Consider the following 11329-nt stretch of genomic DNA (forward strand, 5'->3'; position numbering starts at 1 on the left):
AAGAGGAAATCCGTCTTATCATGGGGAAGATCAACCTTTTCTTCTACTCTGGCCTTCAGTTACGTGCACGGGACCCTACCACATTAGGGAGGGCAATCCGCTTTACTCAATCTATCAATTTAAATGTTCAACTCATCCAAAAACACCTTCACAGAAACACCCAAAATGTTTGACCAATTATCTGGGCACCCCATAATTCAGTCAAGCTGGCATATAAAATTAACCACCACCAAGCAGAATTCGTTGTCCCCTGTGGGCTGAGGTGACACTATGAATGACAGTCATATTCAAGGAAAAATATGAGGCGTTGGTCTAAGCACTTTAAAGTTCTTAGGAGCACTTAGAGTTTCCAGGCGGGGATTCCAGACCATTCTCAGGAATATTTTCATTTTTCCATTCCCGAATCCCGAGATATAAACTGTTTTCTGTTCTCCCTGATGAATCATTTCCACAAAGTGACGGCTGATAATACCAACCCCCGGGGTTCAAGGAACCAATTTTCCCAATTTCGTGACTAACTTTTCTCAGGATTTGGGAACAGGAAAGCGAAAAAAAATCCCAAGAATGGGTGGGAATTCCCGCCCAGAAACCCTATGAAGTGTTGGCTATTTTTATTCCTCTCTTGTAAAACTCCTCTAGTCTTTTCATCCTTTATGCCTGCCCTTGTGATGGCTACATGTCTGTGCTTCAGCTCATTTTGAGTTCCTTCAGAACAGAAGCTTCGTGCCTAGCACAAAATAAGACTTCAACTAGGTTTATTATTATTATTTTTAATCTTTCTGTCCTCTTCTTTGAGCATGGCTTTCGTAGATAAGATGCATTTGGTTCAGGTGTTCAGTGTGTTCTCCTGATGATGAGGGACAGACAAGCTGCCCTGGGGACATGCCATATCTCTGAACGGCAGGGAAAAGTATGATCTGGTGACCACAACCTGCATGAGCTATTGCCACATCCTGCCGCTGGACACAGAGTTATCGTCATTAGCTTATAGATACCACCCCTGAAATGATACGCCCTGCCCCCACCGGAGGGCCCCCTGCAAAGATACACTCATTTGTGGAGGACTCTTTGTGGGGCGATTTAGACCTCTGCTTCCTTTCCCCCACAAATCTCCACTGGCCCACCAGGGGGCTTGAATTATGATCAATAATCACACATGCGAGAGCAATGTCTGTAGGTGGGGCCCATGGACCACCTAAGTCAGAAAGTTTCAGGTGATTGTTGAAAATGCAGATTCATAAGCCTGAACCCAAACATATCACATCAGAATCTCTGGGGTGGAAAATCTCCATTTTAACAAGCTCTCAAGTGATTCTTATTTCCACGAAAGTCTGAGAGCCATAGCTTTAGAGTTTTCAAAACGTTTTCATATGTAATTTCCCTTTTAACACTCATAGCAGTGCTTCTATTAGCCTTGCTATGATCAGCCTCATTTTAACAGTCTAAGAAATAGAAACATTGTATTAATTTCCTCATGCTGCTTTTAGAAATGACCGCATATCCAGTAGTTTAACACAATACAACTCTTTTTCTTATAATTCTGGAGCCCACAAGTCTAAAATCAGTTTTATAAGAATAAAATTAAGGTGTCAGCCGGTCTGGCTCCTTCTGGAGGCTCTAAGAGAGTCTTCCTTACCTCTTCCAGCTTCTAGAGATTGCCTTGGCTGTGGCTCCATCACTCCCATGTCGGCCTTTGCCGTCACATTGCTTTCTCCCACTCTGTTTTCGTGCCTCCCTCTTATAAGGACTCCTGTGATTACATTGGGCACACCTGGTAATCCAGGGTACTCTCCCCAGCTCAAGATCCTCATGTAATCACATCTGCAAATGTCCTTGTGCCATACAAGGTGACATTCACAAGTTCCAGGGGTTAGGATACGGACATCTTTGGGCGGCACCTTGACTATTTAGCCTACTTGCTGAAATCCATAGCTGGTGAATGGCAGAGCAAGGATGCAAATATGCAAATCAAAGACTTTTGTTTTCAAAATGAAATCACCACACGAAACCTTGTTTCCTACTGACACGCTATTGAGCATGGGTTCCTCCTCAAATGAGCTTCAAGTGGGAATTTGAATCAATTGGATGCATGGCAGGACACATTGGAGCACAGGGAAAGGCTATGCCCAGGGGGAATGCCACAGTGAGAATCCTGGGCTTCCACCAGGCACCATGCAGAGGGCATCTGGAAGGATGAAGGGGGCTGGAGAACCCCTTTAGCTAACCTGGAGCAGGGCTGAAATGTGACGCCACCAGCCTGTGTAAATGCTTAATTTACTAGAGACTCCAAACTGGAACACTTAGGATCCCCAGATCCACACAGAAGAGCTGCTAGTCTTCCTATGCAAACTGTGGGCTCAGGCTGGCAGCACCTTGTTAAAAGGCAGAGCTTCAGGACCCACCCCAGACCAACTGTACCAGAATCCGCATTTTTAACAAGATCCCAGGTAACTTGCATGCACATGAAATTTTGAAAAGCATTGGCTTTTATCACAGCTTGTTGCCTCCATGTACATAGGAGGATGGAGCTGTTGATACATTTCAGGCCCAAGGCATCATTATGATCTGAAACTGATGATTCTTAAAGGGATTCTGTAAACTCTACACAAGCTGAGTGATGTAAAACACAGAGGAAAGCTCTGAGTCAAACATGCCCTCAAGGTTATCTGCTGTAGAATTGGGCTAGATTCTGGGTTCATTAAGAGAAACAATTCCAAGCCAGAGAGGACAACAGTCAAGGACATCCTTTGAACATAGCCTCCGTTCAATTTAAGAAATCTGGAAACCATCCAAGTATGATCTTCGAGCTATAGTCATGCAATGCTAAAAGCCACTGCTGGGTCAGAAGAAACGGAAAGGAAATGTAAATGTCACCTGAATAATATAAGAATGTATGTCATCCAAAGGTTAGCACATTAATAGAAGATGTAAAATACGAGAAGTCATTATGAAGCTTTATTCAATTATTTGCAGAAAACTCGACTGCTTAAAAAAGTTATAAATGAATTGTGTTCTGATTTGGTTAAGCCAGACATAGATACATTTATTCATTCAATTGGGCAAACATTTGTTGAATCCCTCCTATGTGCCAGGTACAGTGGCACATACATAAACAAGACGCGGTATTTGTTCTCAAGAAATTTCCGGAAGAGACACAGATTCCTTTTTTTTTTTTTCCTTTTGAAGCTGCTGCATAGGTTAATAAAGCACAATCTGTGACAGAAGCAAACAGGAAGAAGCAATAATGTTGGTGAGCAAAGTAGAAGCAGTAGAAAGTTTAGAAAATACAAACGGCAGGAAGAAGAAAATAAAAAAGCACATATGGCTCTAATACAGGATTTGATAGTAGTGGGGGGAAAATTTTACCATATGCCCTTTGAGACATTTCCCCGTGCACATATATCCATCTTGTATTGACTTATAGGTTGAACCTTCTGGAATTGCTCCTTTTGTAGGTTAAAAATGATTGACTATTGGCAACTTCAGATGACGGTTCAAGCTAACAATTTCAAATGTCTGGGGATAACTTACAATAGTAAAATATATAAAACAGGTAATTATTTTTTTTAAAAAAATGAGAACAAAAAGCACTTCAAACAGCAGAAATATAAATGGTCCCGGGCATCTGAAATCCATGAGTTATTGCCTTTGCACTTTATGCTATGGCAGTGAGGTTCCTGGCAACTAAGAAAAGGCAGAAAACCTATTCTGTTATTTAAATTATCTTTATATTTAAAGGGAACATATGTTGTTTACCTGGAAAAATTGTCTTTTACTCCCAGTGAAACAAATGGAATTTATTATTTTAAATGATGCTCTTTACATGACTGTCTCCATTCGAGGAAATACTATAATACTCAATCTTTACTCCATGGTGGATTAATTTAATGCTAGGAGAAAATTTCAAGAAGCTGAAGGTCTGGAAAACCACTAAGTCTCTCAGACTCAGTCTCAGAAACTGCTTCAAGTAAGCATTCAGCAAGCCTCAATTCGTAGTCAGATTAGCTCCTCAGTTCTCTAGAAGTACTGGTAATCTATGTCATTAATTAAAGAGCACTTCATGTTGCTTTTTAATTAGTGCCAGGAATGTTGTCAGAGTTAACTTTCTATGATGATAATTTATTTAGAAACCTGATTCTGGCCCAAGCAAAAGATCATTTTTATGTTAGTTAGGATTGTTCAGGAAGCAAGGGCCAGAGATGTACTCAGGTGACTTTTTTGAGAAAATGTCACACCATTAGGCCTAATGAGAGCGGGAATGTTGAATACCTGTCAGGGTCATTTAGTGTGTCCAACCTTTAGTGTGACCTTGCCTTAGTCCCAGTGACATAGCTGTCATCTCACCCTTCCTGCTTCCTGCTCATGCTCGTTCTCCTAACCTCTTCTCTTTATCTTTACTTCTTTTATATTTCTGTTGCTTCCCTTCTCTCTCTCTCTCTCTCTCTGTAAGTGTCACATTCAACATACCGTTCTGGGGGTGAGGATTTGATTGCATCATAGCCATCCGATATGGATAGAGCACACTTACTGAGCGAATGAGGGGAGCACACAGGTTAAGAGGAAAGGCTCTAGCGTCAGGCAGACAGAAAGACCCTGGGTTCAAGCCCCAGCAATTCCACTTACTAGCCTGTGATACGGCACCAGTTACTAAGCCTCTGTGATGGAGAGGATTGCTCATGAGACATGTGTTTAAAATTGGGTAATGAGTGAGAACTTTTTTCATCCTGTCAGGGTATCTCTGTAACAATATGTGAATTATTATGAAAATGCATTTGGTAATATCCCAGCCAACCTCATAGACTGCTGTGGTGATTAAATACAACATTCAAATGACGGCCTTAGCCTAGTGTTTGACTTACCATTAGCGTTCATTAAATATTTAGCTATTATTACTATGCTCAGCTCTTGACAATTACTTTTGACCCCAATTTCTGGCTCAATCAATTTGGTGACCCAGGTAACAGGGTCACATAACACTAATTCTGGTAACTTTGGGTGCAAGGAACTATCTTTTTTCCTGAAGGGACAATGAACATGGCATGCATTTAGTGTTTTTCACCTTACTCTGGAAGATCCCATTTCTGCAGGAAATGGAATGCATTTAGCATCATACGCCTGGAAGATATGGCTTGGGTTTTAAATAATTAAAGATGTTATTACAAACTGTCTCCTTTGACTGTAAAAGGAAAGAACCAGTATCCTTAGAAACTGTCCAGGATTTATCTACTTTTGTTTCCTAATCATTTCCTAGACATAAATCTTGATGCCACGGCTAGAGTGGGAGCTTGAGAACAGAAAACCATATGTTTTAATTTCTTTTTATTTCCCCAAATTCCTAGACAAATAAATGAAAGATTCTCGAAAAGCACCTGCGACCTGTCTTGTTGAAGACAAAGATTTACTCAGTGGAAAAAGGAAATAACCTGCTTTTTTTTTTCCTTTTTCAACTTTCAACATATGACTAAAGCAGAAATTCTCTTGGAGGTCTTTGAAAATGCTGTGCTTTCCCATCTTCTGTGTCTCTCCTCACTGCATTTATCACAGTGGTTTAGCAGATCTCTACGATTGCTTAGAAAACAAGAGAGGCCACTTGCACTTTTTGTGGTTTCTGCATTAAAAAAATTTTTAACTCAAAAATAATATCACTTCATTATTTGTAAGACAGAAGATATATACAAATATTAAGTAATGAAGGAAATGTAACAAAAATCATTTTAACGGTCACTTTACAATATTTCTATGGCTTAAATTTTTATCAAAATTATAAAAGGAAAAAGTAAAGCTATAGTAAGAGAAATATATCAACTCCCAGTGTAGCCCAGTGTAACAAATGGTGTAGCCTGGCAATGAGTCACAAGGTTTAAATTGTATGATCTTTGTGTGTTGTTTTTTTTTTTAAACTCTTACCAAAATGACTTTTATATGTATTTCGTACAGAAACAGTGAGTGGCAGTTCATGGCATTTGGTAATTTCTCCAGACATGAAAGAAGGTTTATGAAATCAGTAAATGCCATTTTTAAAAGGGTCTTCTGTCACAAATTCAAGATTGGCCTGTTCACCAAAATCCAATTCTATTATTCCCTCAGTACTTTCTTTATAAATGGAATTTTCTTCTACTTGTATCCATTTCCTGGGGCTTATGGACCCTTTCATAGTCTCCATATTTAGAATCAAAGTTTCCTTTCTGAAGAGATCATAATTTTTAGGTAAAATGTGGTCCAAGTTCCTGAATTCCCATTTTCTTTTTACGCTTGAATATGCATCTGTGAAATCTGAAGAAGATATAATCCTGTTGATTGTGAAGTGTGGCAAGCTGTCGTCCAACAAACTGAGGATTACAGGGAAAGAGAGATGCAAACAGAATGACCCAGTCGTGTTGTAAAATTCTTCACAATTATTTCAGGTATGTGTTCTGTTAGGGTCTTTGCCTCTTCTTTTAATTTCTTTACACAGACGAACAGAGCAGTTGGGCCACTTGGCAAATGACTCAAAATTAATCCACTGGGTGTTTTACTATCTTCATTAGTAATCATCAGATCTGTGAAATCTCTTGAGATGCACTGTGGAATAATTTTTTTCAGAGCCTGCCTGCCCTGTTCTGCACCAAACACGTGAGTTTGGTGTAACCGTGGAGAGCTGTTCACAGCGTCCTTCTGTTCTCCCATGAGGTCTATCTGATGCTGTGATGAGAATCTTGGGAGAAGTTTGTCAGTTCAAGTAAGAAGCAGGTGCATCCGTAGCTTCATCATAAGCGACGTCTTCATCCTTAGGGTCTCCTGTGGTTTCATCACACGCTCGCTGGTGTCAAGGGTCTTGGGTGTAGGTTATGGTGGAGCCTTATCACCAAGGGCCTCTGGTTCTTTTTTAAGTTTTTTCTTAGCTGACAACTTTTCCTGCCGCTGCTGCTGCTTCCACCGCGTGAACATTTGGTGTCAACACTGTTTGTTCGTAATCTCCGAAATGCTGAAGCCTGGAAGCAAGACAGCCACTTACCGGTCACTGCAGTGGCCTGAAGTTCTTCCGCGGCGAGGCGGCGTTTCAGGCCGCTCTCATCCCCGGCCTTGTCCACGGTGTTTTTCGGTTGTATGATCTTTGAAGCTTGTCAGGGTGTCTCTGCAACGATATGCATGTTACTATTTGTAAACAACGTCTTGACGTCAGTGTCATGATTTCATCAGCTGCTATGTGAGTAGTGCTCAGAAGTTGAAGCTCCTTAGAAGTCTTCTTGCCCGACTCCTTCTCCCACTCAGCGTTCCTCTCCTCCCGGTCCCGCTCAACCAACATCTGCATTTAGTATTCAATGAAAATGAGTCAACATTTTTGATACTCAGCAAAGCGATCCAAAATTTCTAACGCAAATCTAACCGCTCCTTGCATTCTAAAAACTGTGCCAGGCAGAGGGACTATACACCCACCAGAGAATGTTTCAGGAGTCCTTCATGCCCCCATTAATACGTCTTAATCCATTTTATCTCCGACCCTGGAAGAATCTTGGAATCCCTTTTCTTCTCCTCAGTCTCCTTCCTCCACTCTCAGGATCAATCTGACATCAAGCCTTGTCTCTTCTTTCTTTAAAGTATTGATGTTTACCTTTTGGGTAATGGACCCCTATAGCATAAAAATAAGTGGGTAATAGGCACTTTGCATTCTGTTGTTTTGTTGCTTTGTTATCTCCAGAAAGTTAAGTAACTTGCCTAAGCTTTCAAAGCTACTAAATGCCAGCGATGGTTTTTGAGCCTAGATTTTCTAACTCCAGTGTCAGGGATATTAAAACACTCTGCTATATTGCGCACACCAAGGTTAGTGAAACCTATAAAACTTACTATTCATAGGGAAAAAAAATAAAGTCCAAATCTGAGGGTCCAAATCTCCTAAAGTTTATCCTTGTATCCCCATGTGAGTCCATGTCCACAGATGAAGAAATTTTGCTTTAAGTTATTTCTTGCTTTCGCTTTTTCCCCCTCTATTCTCATTGCCACCACCATGGCCAGCTCCCTCATAGCATCTTTCTTTTTCAGCCTCTTCTGCTGCCAACTTAATCGTCCTAAACACTGCTTTCATCGTATCATGCCGCCGTTGAAACATCCACAGCAATGGTGGATCTTGGCACATTTTAATCATTTACTTAACAATTTGTAATTTTTTTAGATGCTGTTTTATCTTCTATATTGTAAAATCCATGGAAGGCAGGGATAATGTCTATTTTGTTTATCATAATACAGCAATTCTTAAGCACATAATAAATGTTTATTGCGTGACTGGATTTTTCAGCACTCTGCTACATGAATAGTGGCAACATAAATTGTAGGGAAATTGGCCACTGTATTTACATGAATAGAAAAATGGCTGGGGAAACACAAATAATGTTTATAGTAGATATCTCTGAAAAGTGGGATTATGGAGGGCTTTTATTTTGGGGGTCATCTAAAAAAAGTAACCCCCAGTTCCAATCCTCCTTTCCTTCCTTCCTTCCTTCCTTCCTTCCTTCCTTCCTTCCTTCCTTCCTTCCTTCCTTCCTTCCTTCCTTCCTTCCTCCCTTGGCTTGTCTTTTAAAAGGTCCTTCAATGTCTGGTCCCATATTACTAGACCTCCCACTGGTCTCTCATTAGAAAGCTCTCCTCCAGTTAATTTACCCATCCACCCATACAAACAATATTTATTGAAAACTTACGACTTGCCTGGCACCATGGAGTGGGAAAACATACACATGAACAATTTATTACACTACAGTGTGGTTCGTGCTGCATTGGAGACACACACAAAGGCTGTGGGAGCACAAAGGGGGTTGGGGGACGGGGCACTTTTACCCAGGTGGCGAAGGAGCTAGGCGAAGGCTCTGGAAAAGGAAACCATATTTGAACTGAACCATGAAGAGGGATTTAGCCAGGCAGAAAAGCAGAGGAAAAATATTCTAGGCAGAGTGAGCAGCCTGTGAATAATTTCATGAGGTCATAGAAAATACATGTGTGTATTTCACATGAGGTGAAATACTGTATTTCACATGAAGATACCTGGATCACAGGAGTCCACAGGCAAGAGTGAGTGCCCAAACCCTGACATCTCAAGGGCTGCTTCCTCCAATAAGACTTCCTGGATGCTCTTGGTACCCTATGGCCTCTCCCTTCTTGTAGACCTATTGTCCAATTATTTGGTACTTGATTCAAGACAACTCAAGACTTCTTTTATTATTCTCTTATATTTGACCATCTGGTTTGCATCCTTCTTAAGACAAAGGATATGCCTTATGGTTCTTTCTCTAGTGTCCACTGTAGAGAATGATTTATGTATTCTTTGGGGCATAGTAAATTCTTAACACTCATTGCTGACTGATAGACAGGCGGTCCTTTAGCGTCTATGTTTTCAGCTACAAGGCTGTCTGAAGAGCCACACAAAAATGGCTAATCTTCCACAAGATTGCCATGGGGATACGAAAGACAGTTTGGGGAATGTAATCAATAATGTTGTAAAGATGTTATAGGGTATCCGATGGACACTTGTCTTATTAGGGAGACCACTTCATGGATGGTGTAGATGCCTGATCACTGCACTGTACACCTGAAGCTGTAGCTGAATAATAATGAATGTCAACTATAATTTTATATATATATATAGTCACAGGATGTGGAGTACAGCATAGGGAATAGAGTCAGTGGAACTGTAACAGCTATATACAATGTCAGAGGGGTAGTAATTGGCGGGAGGGAGGTTATCACTTTGTGAGGGGTGTAAATGTCTAACTACTACATTGTTTTGTATACATGAAACTAATAATAATAATTAAAAATTGGTTAATCTTAAGGTGACTGACTGGAGCAACTTGACAAAGCACTGGGATAAGTACTGGTGTGCAATCACCCCAAATTGTCTTTTGGATTTTTTTCTCACAGTAAAAAGGGCAGACCCACCACTGGTGCAGAGCCAGAATCAAAATCAGGCCTGCTGTGGCCCCATAGGACCTTTCAATACTGACTGAAGAGCTTGTAGTGTTTACTAAACTCCTGAGATCACTAAAGTCTGGAGCAATCTCTCATGCCGCATTAATGTCCAATGTTTGCAGTAATCGCTAATGTGTAATAAATCTCTAGTCTCTGAAGGTTTAACCCACACAGATGTATAGTTCCAGATGAATAATAACAGACATGATTTTGCCATTCAGTCATTCAACCCACACTTTGAGAATACCTATCATGTTCAAAGCACTTGAACTGGGCTCTTCTGCTGTGAGCCACACCACTGTGTCCTAACTGTTCTATGTCTTAATGAAAAACACACACCAACTGGTCGTTCTTTAAATGGAAATTAAAAGATAATTTTAGTGATCAAATAGATCAGGGGAACTTTTCCATTGGTTTAAGGATAGAGACTTAGAGATTCTTTTTCCTTCCTTCCTTCCTTCCTTCCTTCCTTCCTTCCTTCCTTCCTTCCTTCCTTCTTTCCTTCCTTCCTTCCTCCTTTCCTTCTTTCCTTCCTTCCTTCCTTCCTTCCTTCCTTCCTTCCTTCCTTCCTTCCTTCCTTCTTTCCTTCCTTCTTTCCTTCCTTCCTTCCTTTCTTCCTTCCTTCCTTCTCTTTCCCTACCTCCCTCTCTTCCTTCCTGCCTTCCACCAATAAATGTTTATACGAGAACCTATAATGTATCAGATACTGTACTTGAAACCAGAGAAATGATGATAAAAAAGAGACACAAAAGTTACAAATTTCCAATTATAAAATAAGTAAGCCATGGGGATGTAAAGTACAGCATGTTGACTATAGTTAATGATACTGCATTGCATATTTGAAAATGTCTCAGAGAGTAAATCTTAAAAGTTCTCATCACAAGAAAAAATGTGTAACTATGTATGGTGACAAATGTTAACTAGATTTGTTATGGTGATCATTTTGCAATACATACAAATATCAAATCATTACATTGTGCATCTGAAACCAATATAATGCGATATGCCAATTATACCTCAATAAAAAAAAGAAAGAAACACGATTCCTGCCCACAGGGAGCAGAAATACTGTGTGCATAGAAGGCAGAGTCATCTAGAACTTTACGTTTTACCATCTTTACTGAATACTCATTTATGCCAGGCATTAATGTGATCAAAATATGTTGAATGAATTATATACAGCCATTACTTTAAAGTGTGTCTTTTATTTGGATGATAATGACAGGTGTTTACAACAGAGAATTTGAAGTTAAAAGACTTGAGGCCTACACTGCCTTACATTAGGTATGCGAGCTGAGAAAACCATTTACTTCTTTGTGCCTCAGTTTCCTTATCTTAATATTGGGAGAGTGATAAATGTCTAATTCCTGGGGATTTGAGGAGAGCATAGAAG

At 40.2% G+C, this 11329-nt stretch overlaps 1 pseudogene; it reads right to left on the reverse strand.

Annotated features, from left to right (window-relative positions):
- Positions 1 to 6019: 6019 nt before the first annotated feature.
- LOC117031225 (ribosome production factor 1-like) lies at positions 6020 to 6942 on the reverse strand (annotated as a pseudogene).
- Between the last annotated feature and the right edge of the window lie 4387 nt (positions 6943 to 11329).

Source organism: Rhinolophus ferrumequinum, chromosome 11 (assembly GCF_004115265.2).
Source record: "Rhinolophus ferrumequinum isolate MPI-CBG mRhiFer1 chromosome 11, mRhiFer1_v1.p, whole genome shotgun sequence".
NCBI classification, from domain to species: Eukaryota; Metazoa; Chordata; class Mammalia; order Chiroptera; family Rhinolophidae; genus Rhinolophus; species Rhinolophus ferrumequinum.